General features: G+C 42.9%; 1 protein-coding gene across 6 annotated transcripts in view; it reads left to right on the top strand.

Annotated features, from left to right (window-relative positions):
- Positions 1-18,888, top strand: part of C1H1orf21 (chromosome 1 C1orf21 homolog) — a 191,755-nt gene that overhangs the window by 13,040 nt on the left and 159,827 nt on the right. The window lies entirely within an intron of this gene.

Below are 18,888 nucleotides of genomic sequence, written 5' to 3'. Positions count from 1 at the left end.
GTCAAGGGGAGACTGGGAAGCTTTACCAAACCAGTGGGGAAATAACTTTAGAAAATTTCATATTAGGGCAAGTATTTTAATATTTGGAAATTTTACACTGTAATTTTTTTTTCAAAACACTGAAAACCTCACACAGACAGTATAGGAACCATAATTATGTTACCTGGAAATTGGCCGAGCATTTATTTATTTTTAAAAATTTATTTATTTTATTTATTTTTGGCTGCATTGGGTCTTCATTGCTGCGTGTGGTCTTTCTCTAGTTGCGGCGAGCGGGGGCTACTCTTCGTTGCCGTGCGCGGGCTTCTCATTCTAGTGGCTTCTCTTGTTGCGGAGCACGGGCTCTAGGTGCACGGGCTTCAGTAGTTGTGGTGCACGGGCTTAGTTGCTGCGCTGCATGTGGAATCTTCCCAGTCCAGGGCTTGAACCCGTGTCCCCTGCATTGGCAAGCAGATTCTTAACCACCGTGCCACCAGGGAAGCCCTGGCCGAGCATTTAGAAAACACTGGACAGATAGTGTAGGAGATTCGATGCTAATTCCTTAAGCTATTTAAATGATCGGCCTCACCTCAGGTTAGATAATTACAGACCTTGAAATACTAATGCCAGTACATGATCTTGCATACATGTTGAGACTGTATTATCATTAAAGCATCACAGAACCAGCCAAGACAAAGTATGATAGCGTGGTATTTGTCCCATGCAGGGATCAGAACATGATAGTTATTTATTTTTTTTTTTGACAGTTATTTATTACTGCACACTGGTGATGTCTCCAAAGTTGATTTTATATGTATCATATGTCACGTGTCAATTCTTCACACCTGGTGAAATAAGAAAAGACAAGTTATACTGCCTTGAGAGGCATGTTGTAGGAAGTTGTGGCACATGAGCCCTGGACCTTTGCCCAGATTTTAGAGGGGGAGGATTGGGACAGAGTAGGAGATAGCAATAGCAGGTCCATCCCCATGGGACAGAGCAGAAGTAGGTCTAGCATTCATTCACCCACCAGGCCTTCCTGAGCTTTCAGCTGTGAAATGTTTCCAGTTGAGTAGTTTGTGATCATAAATCGGTGTCACAGTTGAATTGTGTTTCTGATAACACATTCTAAACAGTGAGGAAAATTGCTTCATCCAATTCAGTGTTCCTAAGGTAATAATCCTCATTCAGTGGCTGTTGATAGACCAGTTACAAGGTTAGAATGGCTCCACTTGAACCAGTGTTTATAAACAGGCCCTGTGTGCTCGTGGGTGGTGGATACACAGGAAACAGAATCAAGTGACCTGCCTCAAAGAAGTTACCTTATTTTAGAAAAGACACCATTTATGCACGGGAAATATTCAGCAAGAAATAGAAACTTGAAAATATGTAACAAAGTGCTACACGGAGTGTCTGTTGGCACAGAATATCCTTGGGTACCATGGGTAATGGGACAAATTAATGTAGGCCTGCATTTGGGGTAGAGAGAAGAGTGAAATGTGATGGGAAAATAAAGACATTTCCCTTCTAGAGAAAGATCTAGCCACTCTTCAGTAAATCGTTATTAGTTCATGATCATTGACTCTGAGCTCCTTGAAGATAATGCTTTTAATTTAATCATACACTGCTCTTACCTAACATAATATAATGTCCGCTATGTAAGTTATTCAATAATAATGAACTGAAATTAATGATATCTAGTATTTACCGGGGGCTGTTATGCCCACTTATAGGTGAGGGGATGGAGATGGTGAGAAGTTAAGCAACTTTCCTAAGTTTACACAGGTAATATGTTAACCTAGGGAACTCGGCTGTGTCTGATTTCAGAACTTAAGTGAACAAATGTGTGCTTTATGAAGGGGAAGCAAGGAAGGCATTCTGTTAGGCATAGAAAGGGATTTTAAAAAATATACAAGATACAGTTCCTCTGTTCCAGGAACTTTCAATCTAAAGGAAGAACAAAGCCGTGGATCACCTACCTCTTCCTTTCTCAGCCTGGCTGTCTGTCCATCAAGCACTGATTGCTGGAGCCCTGATACATGTGGGGCCCTTTGGTCCTGGCCCTCACCCTGTGATCTGATGGCAGTCCTCTGGCCCAGTCCTCTCAGTGCCATCTTCACTGCCATGGATCATCCCATGACAGTGAACTTCAGGGCTCCACAGATGTGATGCGCCATGCTTCACACTGAATTTCTTTTTGTTGTTGCTGGCAAACAATCACTGAGTACTGGTAGGAAAACACCCCCTCTTATTGTACCCTGCTTCTGAGCCAGCGCCTGTTGACTAGGGTCTGGGAAACTTACATCTGAGCCAGAGTAAGGTCAAGGGCACCTCTGTTTTAGAGTCTGGGAACTCATCTGCATGTCTGGCCCTGTCTGGCTTTGCGGTTCCTTGGACCAAATGAACACCTAAGTGTATCAAATAATTAATCCTAAACTCTCTAGACTTTGGGATAGGAAGACAGTAGAGTTTACTATAGTTGACGCTTCATTTCCTTGTTCAGGTATTTCTGTTTGTTCGTTTCATTGTATTAAGATGCTCTGATGTTAAATGGAGAAAAACTGGTTATGAAACTCATATATATAGAATGTCATGGACTGAAAACAAGCCTCTAGGTATTTACCAGGAAAGGTGAGTGATGATTATCTCTAGGCGGTGCTTTGCACTTCTGTTGTATTTCCAAATATCTACTCCTTCTTTTCTAAAGGAAGTTTTTTGAAAAATTAAATAAATTTTATTTTCAAAAACATACTATGATGAACATTACTGTTTAAGATGAATATGCTGTTTATGAAAGAAAGAATAACCTAGAAAACTTTCTTAAAGGAGTTTATTTAGTACTTTTTATGTGCCAGACATTATTTCAAGCATTTTGTTATTTATTAATTCGTTTAATCCTCAGAATACCTTATGAGGTAGGTTCCAATAGGAACCTATCAGCATGGTCCCCAAATCTGTACCTCCAGCCACTATGCCATGCTATTTTATCTTCAAGTCCTTTTTAACTTAAAGTTACCACCTGCATAGGTTATAAAATATGAAAAGCAATGTGGTCAAGATGCTGGCTTATTAAGAAAGTTCTGTATTTTCATATACCTGTTGCCACTGGAAGTATCAACACGTGTAGCACTTTCCCTCGTTAGGAATTATTGCTGATAGCAAAGTTCTTCTGTCTCATGCTTCTCAGTGCCAACTTCACCGTGAACCATCACATTGAACTCCAGGGCTCTGAAGAAATTGCTCACTTTCCTAACTCCTGGTACACTAAACAGTTCGGTTTCATTCTGCCTGTCTTCAGCCCTGCACCCAATTGGTCGCATAAGATTGAGAATAAATTGAAAGATAGGAAATAAGTATGATATAATTCCCTCTATGAAATTTATTTTTAGCTAATGGGCCTTGTCTTGCTGTTCATTTCATAGCATAAAGAGGAGAAGTCATGTGGGGCTTGACAGATTACTGATTCGAAATTGAGCCACCTTAATCCTTTGTGACTTGACTCTCAGTCTCTCATTTCTCACATTTTCTACTGGAAGTAATTCTTTGCAGAAGTAACTATCTTAGAGCGCACAGTGGGCTACGTACGGCTTAAGGTTTTATTAAAACAAACAAAACAAATGATTGTGGCCCAGGAAGCCCAGTTTATAGAGAAGTCCTTGACTCAGTGGCTGGAGATCTTGGGTGTGGTGGGGTGCTGCTGCAGATTGGCTGCTACAAGGCGATCTCTGTCATCCTCAGTTCCACATTTTGGGAGTGAGTGTTGAACTTAGGTGGGAGAGTGTTGAGCGCTCATGTTCAAAGGTTCTACTTTACCTGCTTCCCAGACTGTGGACGGTTCACAGGACTCTGTGGTCTCAGTTTCTCTCGAGCCACGGGACCATTGGAAAGACTATATATGATACTGGTGTTTTTTTTTTTGCGGTACACGGGCCTCTCACTGTTGTGGCCTCTCCCGTTGCGGAGCACAGGCTCCGGACGCACAGGCTCAGCGGCCATGGCTCACGGGCCTAGCCACTCCGCGGCATGTGGAATCTTCCCGGACCGGGGCACGAACCCGTGTCCCCTGCATCGGCAGGCAGACTCTCAACCACTGTGCCACCAGGGAAGCCCTATGATACTGTTTTGATGAGGTTTTTTTTAAGAAAAATGATGGTGGTGGTAGTGGTCAACAAATAACAGCTTTATGGTCCCAAGTTGACCAAGTGTTGATTGCTTTATAATTGTTTTCTTCTAAAAATTTAGAGAGAATTATCCCCAATATCTTCTGTAGCTTCAAAGCATTACCACAAGTAGAAGGCAAGAAAGCTAGAAATATGGGTGTAACTATCCCTGGTTCCATCTTGGCTGGCTGGTTATTAGTTTATCTTTCATGCAGTGATGCTTGAATTGGTACAGTGTAGTTGCTGGTCAGTGTGAGATTTGTATTGCTGACTTTCTGTTGTAAAGTTTTGTTAGAAGTAGTAGTGGGATACGTTAGTTCTATTTTTGAAAAGGGTAATAAAATGTATGATAGGACATAGTTTTAAACAAAATTTAGACAAAAGGGAACATTTACTTTCCCAGGTTGACGACTCTAACCTGGTCACTTTCAGAGTGTGATTTTGTTGTTGACTTAACGTAGCTATACTGTGTTGGTCCAGCCAGACTCTAAAAAAGCAAGAGAAAGTCACAACTTATAGAAAGTCAAATTCTAAAGGATAACAAAGAGATAATAGTCTTGTGGCTGTTATATTAAATATATGCATAAATAATATTCTACTAACATATAATTAACGATACAGTTTTAAACAATGAATAAAAATGGTCTTTGGTTTATAAAGGTTGCATAATTAAAGTTTTTATTGAAGTATAGTTGATTTACAATATTGTGTTAGTTTCATGTGTACAGCAAAGTGATTCAGTTATACCTATATATATTTTTCAGATTCGTTTCTATTATAGGTTATTACAATGTATTAATTAAATTTTCTTAGATAAAAGGGCCATTGCTGGGAAAGGAAATTGGTGGAGAGAGGGACAAGTATATGCAGTTCACTTCCTTAAAAGTAATAGTCCATGCTTAAGTTATAATGTAAGTAGATATTTACATTTTCATTTAAAATATATTTTCAAAAGCTATGTGCGTGGCTATTAAGAACTGAAGGTAAAAGATTAAGGGTGAAGTGAAAAAGCATGGTGCTAAAATACCAATCTGTGAAACTAATGAATTTTTTTCAGATTGTAAAACAAAGCCAAAGTGGTACAAATCTGTATTTACATTATGTTGCATTTCCATTTTGAAAACCACATTCAAGCCAAGCTAAATTGCATTTAAATTCCCTTCTAGCTACAGGCACCCATGCTTCACTGTGTAAATGTCACTGTTGATTTTGATCTATAACCAAAGAAGAAATGATCAGATTATATATGAAATAGGATTTTATTTTTAATGTTGCACCCAGCATTTTGGCCTTTATTGTGTCAGCTGTTCAACACAATATTTATTCATTAATCTTTTACTTCCCATTGCCTTCTTTCACTCCAGAAATGTCTCTTTATTTAAAAGTGTTTAGGTCTTGGGCTTCCCTGGTGACGCAGTGATTGAGAGTCCGCCTGCCGATGCAGGGGACACGGGTTCGTGCCCCGGTCTGGGAAGATCCCACATGCCGCGGAGCGGCTGGGCCCGTGAGCCATGGCCGCTGAGCCTGCACGTCTGGAGCCTGTGCTCCGCAACGGGAGAGGCCACAGCAGTGAAAGGCCTGCGCACCGCAAAAAAAAAAAAAAAAAAAAAGTGTTTAGGTCTTGAGTTTTGACCACGGCTTTCCTCCTTTGTTCCTTGCCTTGTTTCCTCTAATGCAGTTGTTCAGTTGCCAAGCATTAAAATGAAAAGCAATATGCTTTTAGCTCAGATAAAACTCTGAAAATCACAGTTATTCATTCAAGAAATATTTATTGAGCAATTGCTAGAAACTGGCTTTTGCTAGGGGACGTAACAGGTAAAAAGACAATGACTACCCTCATTTTGTTCACATCCTAGGTAGTGACCCAGGCAGTAAACAGAATATAATACACTATCAGGTGGGGATGAGCACAATGAGAAAAATAACAAACGCAAGAGACAGTGATACAGTGGCTTTTTTTTGGGGGGTGGGGCTGTGTTGGGTTTTCATTGCTGCATGTGGGCTTTCTTCAGTTGCGGTGAGCAGGGGCTACTCTTCGTTGCAGTGTGCGAGCTTCTCATTGCGTGGCTTCTCTTGTTGCGGAGCACGGGCTCTAGGCACACAGACTTCAGCAGTTGTGGCATGTGGGCTCAGTAGTTGTGGCTCACAGGCTGTAGAGCGCAGGCTCAGTAGTTGTGGTGCACGGGTTTAGTTGCTCCGCGACATGTGACATCTTCTTGGACCAGGGCTCGAACCTGTGTCCCCTGCATTGGCAGGCGGATTCTTAACCACTGTGCCACCAGGGAAGCCCCGCGGTGGCTAGTTTAGATTCATAGATCAGAGAAGGTCTGCCTGAGCAGTTGACATTGTTGAGCAGAGACCTGAAGGAAGGAGCAGGCCAGGAGAACACGCAGGAACAGTGTTTTAGGCAGAGGAACACCAGGGCCAAATCCCCGAGAGGGGGCAGCTGGTGGTTCCCAGGAAAAGTCTGAGGCCCTCAGGTGGGGAGAGTGGTGGGTGATGAACTCAGAGAGGCAGTCTGGGGTTAGACCAGGGGTCCCCACCCTCTGGGCAGCAGACCGGTACCGGGCCTCACAGCAGGAGGTGAGTGGCAGGCTAGAGAGCGAAGCTTCATCTGCCGCTCCCCCATCACTGCGCTGGCATTACCGCCTGCACCATACCCCCCTCCCCCCACCCCCCCAGTCCGTGGAAAAATTGTCTTCCACGAAAGCCGTCCCTGGTGCCAAAAAGGTTGGGGACCAGTGGGTTAGACTGTGTGTTGCCCCCAAGCTCAAATGTGGGCTCTGGATTCTATTCTAAATGTAATAGAAGCCAGGAGAGGGTTTTGGGAGTGGGGGAGTAATGTATTCTGACTTTGGTTTTAATGTTATGGCTTACCCTGGCTGCTATGTAGGGAGTAGACTGTCAGACCTGGCCAAGGCCAAGTCTACCCATAGAGCTCCCTGAAGGAGACAAGTGAATCATTTCTAGGCCCTCCCCAGTTGAGGGGAGGTCAAAAGGATTTCAAGGCTTGAAACCCACGCCTAAGAGTGGGTGACATGGCTTGATCCACGGGAAACAGGTTCCTCAAACGGTGATGTCGGCTGTTTCTGGAAACTGACATGGTGGTGGTGTAAGAGGGGTGAGCTTGCAATCCTTGCCCTTCTGGTCTGGCAGATACTTTGTACACCCAGACGTTGGGTGTACCTCTACCAGATCCTGCAGGAGCAGTGGGGAACCTTAGCACCCACTGGCCTTGATCAGGTTAAAAGCTTCTTTACACCATGTAAAAGAAACTTTGGAACATATCCAGGTCATGCATTATACTTTAAGATCTTTGAACTCTCGAGATTTTACCTAACTCAGGCCTTTGGGTGCAAGCAGTATCTTAGAAAGGTAGCTGAAAGAATACGGTACAGAAGATGTGCTAAGGAACTGTGGCGGTTCTGTGTCTGTGTGAACTGTCCTCCCAAATTCTCCTTTGGTCTGTTTGTATAGAATGGTGTGGGCCTTTCATACTTTTCTATGTGTTGAAAATGTCTGATTTAAGTCATTCAAAGACTTAGAAGTTACAGCAGTTATTTAATTTAATTTATTTATTTTTTTTTACTATTTCCAGCTTTATTTACATGTAATTGACATAGAAGGTATAATTGAAGGTGTACAACGTGACGATTTGATGTACATATACATTGCAAAATGATTATCACAATAAGGTTAGTTAACACTTCCATCACGTCACATAATTAATTATCTTTTGTGTGTGTGTGCACACGTTGAGAACATTTAAGATCATTTCGTTAGCAACTTTCAAGTATATAATACAGTATTATTGTCTAGAGTCCCCATGCTGTACATTACATCCCCAGAACTTACTCATCTTATAACTGGAAGTTTGTACTCTTTGACCAGCATCTTCTTATATTCCCTCACCCTCTAGTTGCTGGCAACCACTATTCTACTCTCTGCTTCTATGAGTTCAACTGTTTTAGATTCCATATGTAAGTGCTATACAGTATTTGTCTTTCTCTGACTTACTTCACTTATCACAGTGCTCTCAAGGTCCATCCATATTGTCACAAAATGGCAGATTCCTTCTTTCTCATGGCTGAATACTATTTTATTGGCTATATGTACCACATTTTCTTTATCCATTAATGCATCAATGGACATTTAGGTTGTTTCTATACCTTGGCTCTTGTGAATAATGCTGCAGTGAGCATGGGAGTGCAGATATCTCTTCGAGATCCTGACACCATCTTTTTCGGATGTATACCCAGAAGCGGGATTGCTGGATCATATATATGGTAGTTCTCTTTTTAATTTTTTGAGGAACCTCCATACTGCTTTCCATAGTGACCGCATCAGTTTACAATCCCACCAACAGTGCAGGAGGGTCCCCTTTTCTCCAAATCCTTGCCAACACTTCTTATCTCTTGTCTTTTTGATGATAGCCATTCTAACAGGTGTGAAATGATTCAGCAGTTCTTTTTTGCTACTGTACATCCCCGTTGAGGAAGCAAAATGGACCGCGGAGAACTTTCACTATCGTAATCTACATTTAAGTAGCTTACATATAGATGGTGGGTGAGGGTCACTGAGGACCACTTACCCATCAGCTCCGTGTCCTCAGGCTCGCAGTACAGAGCCTACCTCGCAATTGCGATACTGCACAATTTGAATTGAATTGAACCACTCAGATGCCCTTATGAATCCTTCCCGAAAGATAAATAATAAAAAACAGCTGCCATCTCTTACAAACAAATTGAGCAGAATGTGTTACTAAAATAGTCTCGTGCAAACCGACCAGGGTGTGGAAGATGGTGTGTTCTTGTTTACTGTGCTGCTAGCCATTAAAGTGTCCTCGAATATGCTCTTCCCCCCACTCACCCAGACACGTTATCCCTAAAGAGCTATTCTTTGTCGCCGTCAGAACACACTTTAGTCTCTAAGGGGAATCTAACTTGGCGATTCATGGCAACTGGAAGTGATCTTTTGTTCTATGTGAATGAATCTCTTGTGAGAAGAGGTAGAGACTTGGCAGGAGAGAGAGGAAGAAGGCGAGAGCCCTCCTCGCCCCTCATATGCACATGTGAACGAGCTCTCTCCTCGCCTTCTGGGGCCTTTCTTCATGAGACCCGCAGTGAACGTCGAGTCATGAATATTTTTTATAAGTAGGGAAGCTGTACTCTTTTATCACAAGTTGTATTTTAGCTGTGCTTTTCCATTTTAAAAATTCAGTGGCAGTGCTTGTAGCCTTGGGAATTACTTTAACTGAAAACAACTCTATCCAATTTCTTCCTATTCTTGCTAATGATTTTGCTGCCACTAAATTATTTCTAATGGCTGTAGCACCCAGAAGTGAGCTTCAGTCCAGAGGCATATTAAAAGAATCACCAAAGATCACTGAAAAGCAATTTAAATTTTTACTGAATAAAGAATCCCAGAGGCATCTCATTCATAAACCTACTTCACAATGTACTGAAATCTATTCCCGTGAATCTCTAGCTCTCTGCCACTCTGGTGACTTTTTGTCTGTCTTTCTTTGGACTACCTCCAAAATCTCCCCTCTCTAATCTTCTGCAAAACTTTCCACTCCAGCCCAATTCTTCTCATTAGCTCTGCTCTTTCTGGTGTAAATCCAGGCTGCTGCAGTTTCCCGCTAACCTCCTCACCCCATCGCCAGACTGCATCACAAAAGAGCACAAGCACGTCTGGCCTGCTGGTGAGGTGCCTTGGGAGAGGGGGAGGGGACTAGGATGCTTAAGCATCCGGAGTATTATCTGAGAATCTTTTCCTTAACAGAAATCCACTTAAGTCAGAACCCAGTTAAAGGAATTACATCAGATCAACATTAAAATGTCCTTCCTCCTTAACACACACACACACACACACACACACACACACACACACACACACACACACACACACACACACACACACCATTGGCCAAATTGTTCAATGTTTTGGTTAACTCTATGGCAGCCACATTAAATGGGAAGAGTTTCTGGAATGATCATAGAATTTCCTAATCCTGACCAGCCATCCTGCAAATTCATGACCCTTGATCTTGGGCAGCAGTGAAGGAGTAACTGTGAGTGAATCAGCAGAAATTTATTGCCAGTCCTAGAAAAGCAACTCTCATTTCAAGCCCTCTTGACAGTGGAATGACATTGGAGTTTTATCGACTTCATGTACAGAGGAAGGCATGTGAGCCCCTCTCTTAGTATCTGTTCGTAATTGCTGTTAGTGCCTTATAGTTTACCCCTAAAAAGAAAATAACTGTTTGCATTTATTTTAGATCTTATTTTATCATAATGCATTTTTTAATGCCTGACCTGAAAAGGTTTATCTTTATCTTAAAGGTGACTTCCATTCGGGGAGAGGATCCATATAGTGATAACATTTTCTAATAGTTCTGTAATGGAAATCAGCAAACAAAGAGAATTTTTGTTTTTATCAGAAATTAACTTTACTACACGTTTGTGGGAAAGTCAAGTAAGAGCCTGGGATCTGAGTCAGACTGCCTGGTTCAAGGCCTGGCCCCAGTCCCACCACTTACTGGATGGTATAGCTAGCTGGATGAGTGAACATTTCCTTAGGATGGAGACATTGACGGTTCTCTTTCTTAGAGCCCTGTGAGCATAAATGGGCTGTTGTATAACAGCTTTTCTGAACTGGATCTGGGACATTTAATGGGCTCTATAGGGGGCTTCCCTGATGGCGCAGTGGTTGGGAGTCCGCCTGCCGATGCAGGGGACACGGGTTCGTGCCCCGGTCCGGGAAGATCCCACGTGCCGCGGAGCGGCTGGGCCCGTGAGCCATGGCCGCTGAGCCTGCGCGTCTGGAGCCTGTGCTCCGCAACGGGAGAGGCCACAACAGTGAGAGGCCTGCGTACCGCAAAAAAAAAAAAAAAGGGGATCTATAAACGAAAGCTCTCATCCTCCTCCTCTTCCTCCACCTCCAGTGAAGGAAGACATCCTAGATTTGTTGCTTGGTCTTAATGCTAAGATCATATATCAAAATTGTAGTGTATAACAGAAGGCTTAAAAGGAAGTTATCTTTCAGAATACAAAGTTTTTGTAAAGACATTGCAATATTTACTGTATACTGTACAATAGCTTCCGTTTTCTTCCATTAGATGCAGTGGTGGTCAAATCGCCATTGTAATGAAAAGTCTCACAACCCTTACTTTGATTGGTATATTAATTCCTAACTTAAGCAGCACAGGGATGGTATCTTCCACCGACAGAAGCTCCAGACGCCTGACAAGGGAGGCTCTGATAGTTTTCCTGATGTTACCCATGAATGTTAGTTGCTTTATAACTTTTATTTATGTCACTGTGATTTGCAAATATGTCCAAATCCTTTCTGAATCCATTCATACTTCATGCCTGTACCATTTCTCAGAGTAATTATTTCCTGTGCTTTGTGGTTTAAAAAAAGAACTGGCTTCGTGGTTAGGAGCCTGGCCCTGGATTCCAACCAACCTGGGTTAGAACCAGCACTGCCACTTGACCAGCCAATCAAGGACTAATCTCTGCAACTGGAAAATGGGTTATAATACCAGCCTCATAGGGCCGACATGAGGATTAAATCAAACCAGGGGAGAGGACAGACAGCTGGGCAGGCTTTCTCTTGAATGGTTATCAAGGATAAGAGGAACCGCACCAAGAATAGTAGAGAGGACTTAGCTGGCCTCCAGCTTTTCTGTGGTTGGTGGAAAACCAGCACTCCATAAGAGTCAGAGCGGGACTCTTGAGAAGCTGGGTAAATGGCTGTCAGAGCCACCATGCATGCCCTCCCTCTCTGGGAGTGGCTCGCCACTCATTCTCTTTCTTGGTTAGGAATTATTACTGTATGATACAAACATTAAACCCCCTCTCCATGGGAAAGCCTTGGTTGCATGTGCTTTCCTAAAGGAGTCCAGGCTGGATTTGCCTCGGATTGCATGTCTTTTGTCAGAGCGTGTCAGAAGATGCATGTTCCGGGGCCCTTAATGACTGGCCAGTAGTTCCCTGGTCCCTGAGTGAGCCTCTGATGAATGGAGGAGATGTGCTGTCTGGCCTCTGAAATGATGCAATGATTCAGGAATGAGGCCTGCAGGTCCAGTCTTCATTATTAAGGGTGCTGTAATGAGGGAAGCTTTACCACCCTCTCATCCTTGCAGCTGTGGACACCTCTCAGCTTGTCCTCTTCGGAGGCGTGGACAAGACCCTAAGAATGCTAAGAGGCCATAGCAGCCGTGCACAAGCATCGCAACGCGCTCCATTCACCCAGAGAAGTCTATCCCCTGCCTCCACGGCACACAGCTGGGAAGTCACCAAGCCAGGTCCGGAAGAGAAAGGCCCTTTGAAGCCGGTGCTCTGTCCCTTGTGGTTCACTGCTGTCCCGCCAAAGGGGAAGGAGCTGGGATCAGGTTCAGTGGCAGCTTCTTTGCCCCTAGGATGGATCACACCCCATCCCAGCCACTCCCTGTTCTGCATGCTGTGATATCTCCCCATCACCAGTTGAAGGCATACCTGTCGGGGAGGCGGGAAACAGGTTCTGGCAGATGTCGTGTCTTAAGCTCCAGCCCCACCAGTGCCCCACCAGCTGACTCCAGGTAAAAACTCCACCCTCGTGAGACTCTTTGCGGCTGCTTTCTCTGGCTCTTGGCCAGTCTTCTCCGTGTGTTCTTCCTCACCTTCCTCACCTGACTGGTCCACCTCCACTGCTCCATGTAAGTTCCACCTCTGCTACACCTTCTTTCAGAGAGAGGGAGAAAGCCTTGGATTACGATGGTTGTGGGTCTCTCCAGAGGAGATGGTTGAGGACAGGACAGAGGACAGAAGCTTAGCCTGTAACGGTGGCTTCAGTCTGGGCCCTGGTTGGGGAGACCGTATCCCCTCAGAATGGAGCCTGCCTCTGGTGGGATTCACATACCAGGTCTTCCTGCACTGGCCCTGGCAGCCTCTGCTCCCTACATCCCTCGAGGCCCCCTGGAATCTGCGTGTTGGCCGTACTAGACCACTTGCAGTTGTTCCTGTCTGCCATGCTCTCTCTGGTTGTTGAACTCACCGTCCCCTTGCCTAGACCTGTCCTTCCCCCACACACACTAGTGTTCCTCAGCGCTCCAGTGAGATAACGTCACCTCCTCCAAGACTCTCCCCATCCTTGCTTAGGGGGGTCCCTCCCTTCTGTTCTTATTACAGTCACCCCACACATCTGCTTCATGGCTGCAGACATTCTGCACTCTATTTGCTCATTTTCTTAAATCTTCCCCTACTAGCTGTGAGCTCCTTGAGAACAGGATCTGCTTCCCTTCCCTAGGCATAACCCCAGGACTGAGTACTACGTTCTCTGGCATGCAGTAGGTGCTCAATGAATATTGCTGAAATGAAGAAGGAAAGAAACACAGAAAAGACAGCAGGGGATAGCCCAGCACTTGCCTCAAAGACAGAAAGCAGCTAGATCCTTCCACCACCTCATGTCTGAATGAAAATCAAGAGGTGTTTTCGCCCAGACCTTTTGGGGCCAGAAGTATGTCCATAAATTGGTATAGTTTACAGAGAGCTCATATCACAGTCAATAGGAAAAATGCTACAACTCCAATTAGAGAAAAGAGGCAAAGGATATGAAGAGATATATCACAAAGGGCACACATGAATGATCAAAACGGGGGGAAGTATTCAGTATCACTAGTAAATTTTGAAACATCAAACTAAAATAAAAATTAGATACCATTTTCACCCTTCAATTCATTGCATATTTTTAAAAAGCATAATACCCCTTATTAGTGAGGGTGTGCTGAAATGAGTTTTACATGACTGAAGCAAGACTATATGTTTTACTATCTCTGATTTTCAAATATATCCAAGCATTAGGTTTCACTAGTGAATAAGGATACAGTAGACATATGAGACTTGCCCTCTTAGTGATATTAACAGTTTTCAATTATGAGATATCATAAAGGGGGATATGTACAAATATGTACAATCTTCCTAATTCCCCTAGTGGAAACCCAGTGGCCAGGGTTTAATCTTCCACAAATATGAAGTCTGAAAACATAATTTCCCTGCTTGTTATTTTTTAACAGTTTATATTTTTAGGCCATGAGCACTTCATGTATTAGACAATCTTATTTTGAAATTAGTTTTCCTTTATTAGGTTGATTTGAGACACACTCTGAGAAAAACTGAGAGCATTTTGTGTTAAATGCACCAAAGCCTTATTTTAGAAATATTCAAAACATTTAGAACGAGCAGTTCATAATTACCCTAGAAATTGCTTAATGATAACTATTACATTGGAAAGGGCGAAATCACTTTCTGCAAGTGAGGATATAGTAATTATCGTGAAGGGACTGCCTGACTCAGAGAATTGATACCGGTCTATGAGGTCCTTCAGCTGAGTCTCTACTTTGTGCATAAGGTTTTCCAGAGTTAGTCTGTCTTGGTGGACTGTGGCGGAGTGGAATAGGGTCAGCCTACTTGTGCGGTCAGTCTAGCCTGAGGAACGTGCTCCAGTAGCAGAAGGGTTCTCAGAGCATAAGCCTCCCCCCAAGACAGTGGTTTTCCCCGGGCACTGTCTCCCCCCTCCACACCCCCTCCATTGCTTATCACAGAGCCCAGCCCATGGTAGGTTCTCAGACTCTCCTGAACCTCACGCATTCACTCTTGTGCCCTCAAGGAAGGCCGAGACTAGGAGCTGTGCCAATGGCAATAATTGAGTTAGGATATAAAGGAAGATAGAGGAACATTATTTTCTTGTAACCCTGGTTTCACTCAAATAATGATCACTTTTCTTTTTCCTGTCATAAAAGTTATTTATTGTTCTTTTAAAATTATGTTTTATTTTAATTAAAGTACTATATGCATTTAGTTAAAAAATGCTAAAGGCTTATCCTGGACGATAATATTCCCTTCTCACTTTATTTGTTAGCATAGTTAAGTCAGAATTTTCAGTTAAATTAATTTTTGATGTTTACATTATGCTTTTTGTTTTTATACCTTGATGGATTTTGTGCTTTAGAAATAGTGTTCCCTGCAGAACCAGCACAGTTTTTCTAAAACAGCAGCCAACGTTTATTGAGCATTTATTATGGGCTAGGCACTGTTTTAAGTGTATTCATATATTAATTCATGTGACTCTATGTGTGAGATTAGGTACTATAAATATTCCCATTTTACAAATGAAGAAACCAAGGCACAGAAAGCATGAGTAAGTTGCCCAAGGCCATATGGCTAGTCATTCAAGCTCTAGAGGCTAAGCTCTTAGCCACCGTGAATACTCACCTCTTGAAAAATACCTCACCAAGTAAAGAAAGAAAGATCCTAGGCAAGAATTTGAAGTCGTACCAGGATTTGGGGACTTGAATTTAGTTAGCATGGGGGACAGGATGTTCAGTGAGAGAAACCCAAGGGAAGTGAGTTTACACTAAAATGCAGAATAGTTTAGTCTTTTAATTGGTTTGTTTATTTATTTGTTTTTTGCGGTACACGGGCCTCTCACTGTTGTGGCCTCTCCCGTTGAGGAGCACAGGCTCCAGACGCTCAGGCTCAGCGGCCATGGCGCACGGGCCCAGCTGCTCCGCGGCATGTGGGATCTTCCCGGACAGGGGCACGCACCCGTGTCCCCTGCATTGGCAGGCGGACTCTCAACCACTGCGCCACCAGGGAAGCCCTGGTTTGTTTATTTTTATAAATACTTCTTTTACCTCTTGTTCCAAGTCCTCATATTTTCCTGAGCATATAATAATAATAAGTCTACTAGAGAATCTTCACGCAAAATTTGGATGATGAAGCAATCCAGTGAAGATGCCCAGATGTTGGATTGTTTTGGTATGAGGACATTAGCGCAGAGTTTTTGAAATCGGAACAGTCCTGGGAAAGATTCATTCTGGTACATATGTCATTGATCAGAAGAAGACTTGAGTGTGAAAGTATCAATAGATACGAATTTCACCGTTCTAGGAAAGAACTGTAAGATCCCTTCCTACGGGCTTCCCTGCTGGCGCAGTGGTTGGGAGTCCGCCTGCTGATGCAGGGGACGCGTGTTCGTGCCCCGGTCCGGGAAGATCCCACGTGCCGCGGAGCGGCTGGGCCCGTGAGCCATGGCCGCTGGGCCTGCGCGTCCGGAACCTGTGCTCCGCGACGGAAGAGGCCGCAGCGGTGAGACGCCCGCGTACCGCAAAAAAAAAAAAGATCCCTTCCTACCTCAAAGAGTAGCATTTCTAGAACTCTTGCCTGTCTTCCTCCTTCCCCATCTAATATGTACTTTTATGAGAATTGTTAACCTTTTAATAGTTATGGCATTATGAACTCACTCCGGCACTCATCTTCTAATTCACTCATTTTGAAGTCAGTTCCGTTGTTTATGAATGTAACCTTGTAGCAGATCTTCCATCTGCAAAACTTGGGAGGACAGGATAGGGGCCAGTGAGTTGTTGACAATGGAAGAATTGACAGGATCCTGAAAATGGGGATGATTCCATAACATCTGAAGCAAGTCCAACCAACTGATCACCTTCTAGTTCTAAAAACCTAATTTTATATATGTATATATGAGGCACTTTACGTCAAACGTGAGGCGCAGAGATTTGGTGGGCAACAGTGTGTCTTTAGCATGATAGAGCTGCCACAGAAAGTGTAGCCCTTTCTGATGGAATCTGAGGAATAAAATGCTAAAAATATCACCACAGCAGTGCTTTTACCCCAGATCTATTTTGACTGGCACAGCCTGCAACTGTTTACATAGGGAGAAAGGGGAGCAGGTTCGAAACCGGGTGTTAGCCTACAGCTCCTGACGTGCATTTTAAGAAGCCACCTGACAAGATCAACAGGAAGAAAAGAAAAATTGTGAACAGGTGTGAGGGAGCCAGAGGAAGACAGTCTGCTCGTGGCTCCTCTTAATTAAGTTGGCAGGTTGTTCTGTTGCCGGGCGGGGCTCTCTGGCTTGTAACAGTGGCTCTGCTACTTGCAGTTGCCTCCAGTGTGTGATCTGATGAAGGGGCTAAAGTCCCACACGGATTCCCCTGTGCCCTCACCAAAAGGAAAAATGGATTTCCGTAGTGGTTGTGTCACTGCCATAACCCGAAATGCTCCATTGGTCCACACAGAGTGCCGTTCCTGACGGCTGCATCGCCATGGAAATGTGTGACACGTTGGTTGGCGAGTTGTCTGTTTCCAGATGGGCATCTTCATCCCCAGCACCAGCCTTTGAGAGACTTGACAGACCGTTTTTAAGTATTTGCTTTATACAAATTGTGGTTTATCTAAGGGTCTTGCTGGCTTTTTTGTTTCATACCACGATGGATTCTGTGCAGTGTGTTATGTAAGTAATAATGATAGGTCTGGCTTTGCAGTCGTGGCTGTTTGTTTTTCTTTTTTATCCAGTTATAGCGTGTTCCACAAAGACAGCATTGGCTAGCCAGGCGTGTTTGTTAATGACACGCTAAAACCTATCCTCTTTCTAAATTGGTGATATTATAAAAAGTCTGTATGTGGGATAACACTGCTTTGAAAGACATGTAGCCAGCAGCTTTTCTTCATTGAAGAAAAATATTAGAAAAATATTAATAGTTTGTCTACTATTGATACTTTGAATTCAGCTGTGTTTCCTGTAGGGATAAAAAGAGAATGAAGATGAATATCACTCAGCTGTTTAGAGAGTGTCTACTGTGGACTGTGGCTTAGGGGTGGGAGAGGACAGCGGGCAAGGCAAGGGTGGGTCTCCTCTAGAAGAAACCTTTTGCTGTGCCGCAGGCAAAGGACCGTCTTTTGGAAGGCTCTTTCAGAAGGTTCTGCTTAGGTCCTAACATGTTATGCGTTCGCCATCTCATCATGTGAGGTTTTGTGTCCTCTAGACAAAATGATAGAGTCCACTGGAATTGTGTTTAAAACAAATAATGTATGTATGTGTGTTTATATTTAAATAATTAGAGACTCACTGTAAGTAATTAAGATCACAATTTAGATCAGTTAAATGTTAGTAATTATCCCAGTGAACCATCATTTATAAATATTAATGTTCCAAACTGAAGTTAGGGAGACCCATTTTTAGCTATTATTTTTTTCCTTTATTTTTTGTCTCTGTTTAATTGTATGGGAGGCATAATTAGGCAGTATCTTTTCTTTTTCAATTAACAAGTGCTTTCCTAACTTCTGCGTAAATAATCCTTAATTAAATGTGCCAAATTTATTAATTTTCTCTTATTTTTTTCTCTTCTGAGTACCAAATTGGAATATGAAATTCTGTATTTTGTAATTGTGGATCAGAACCCATTGATTAACTTGTTAATACATTTAGGACGTGGTATTCCTAAAGGACTCATTACTGTAACCTCATACCAGTCTTTCTAATTTCTTTAGAAAGAAGCAGAATCAATAACTACCTTGAATTGTCAGATGGAAAAAACAATTGGCTCAGCTGTGAACATGGAGTCTTTATTCAGATATATGCAAATGTATTACTTTCATAAGGATGATAATTTTGAGAAGCCTTGGAACAGCATAATTACTTGAAGAAATATTAACTGTAACAAACATCTTTGGGGGTAGCGTGTTAAGGGATGGTATGAGGAAGCCTGAAACTATATAGGAAATGGTATTATAAATAGTAAGGCAAGAAATTATATAAGCATATAGTCATTGTAGCAAATTAACCACAGGCAATAAGAAAACATATTGCAACTTCCTAGTGATAGACATCTGTCTATTAGGTAGCCTTTTATAGACATTATTCCATGTCATATGCTAGGCAATCATCAGTTTATTGGTTGATGAAATTT

The sequence above is a fragment of the Orcinus orca genome, chromosome 1 (genome assembly GCF_937001465.1).
Source record: "Orcinus orca chromosome 1, mOrcOrc1.1, whole genome shotgun sequence".
Lineage (NCBI taxonomy): Eukaryota > Metazoa > Chordata > Mammalia > Artiodactyla > Delphinidae > Orcinus > Orcinus orca.
Note: the sequence above shows the minus strand (reverse complement) of the source record. Positions and strands in the feature narration are given on the sequence as shown.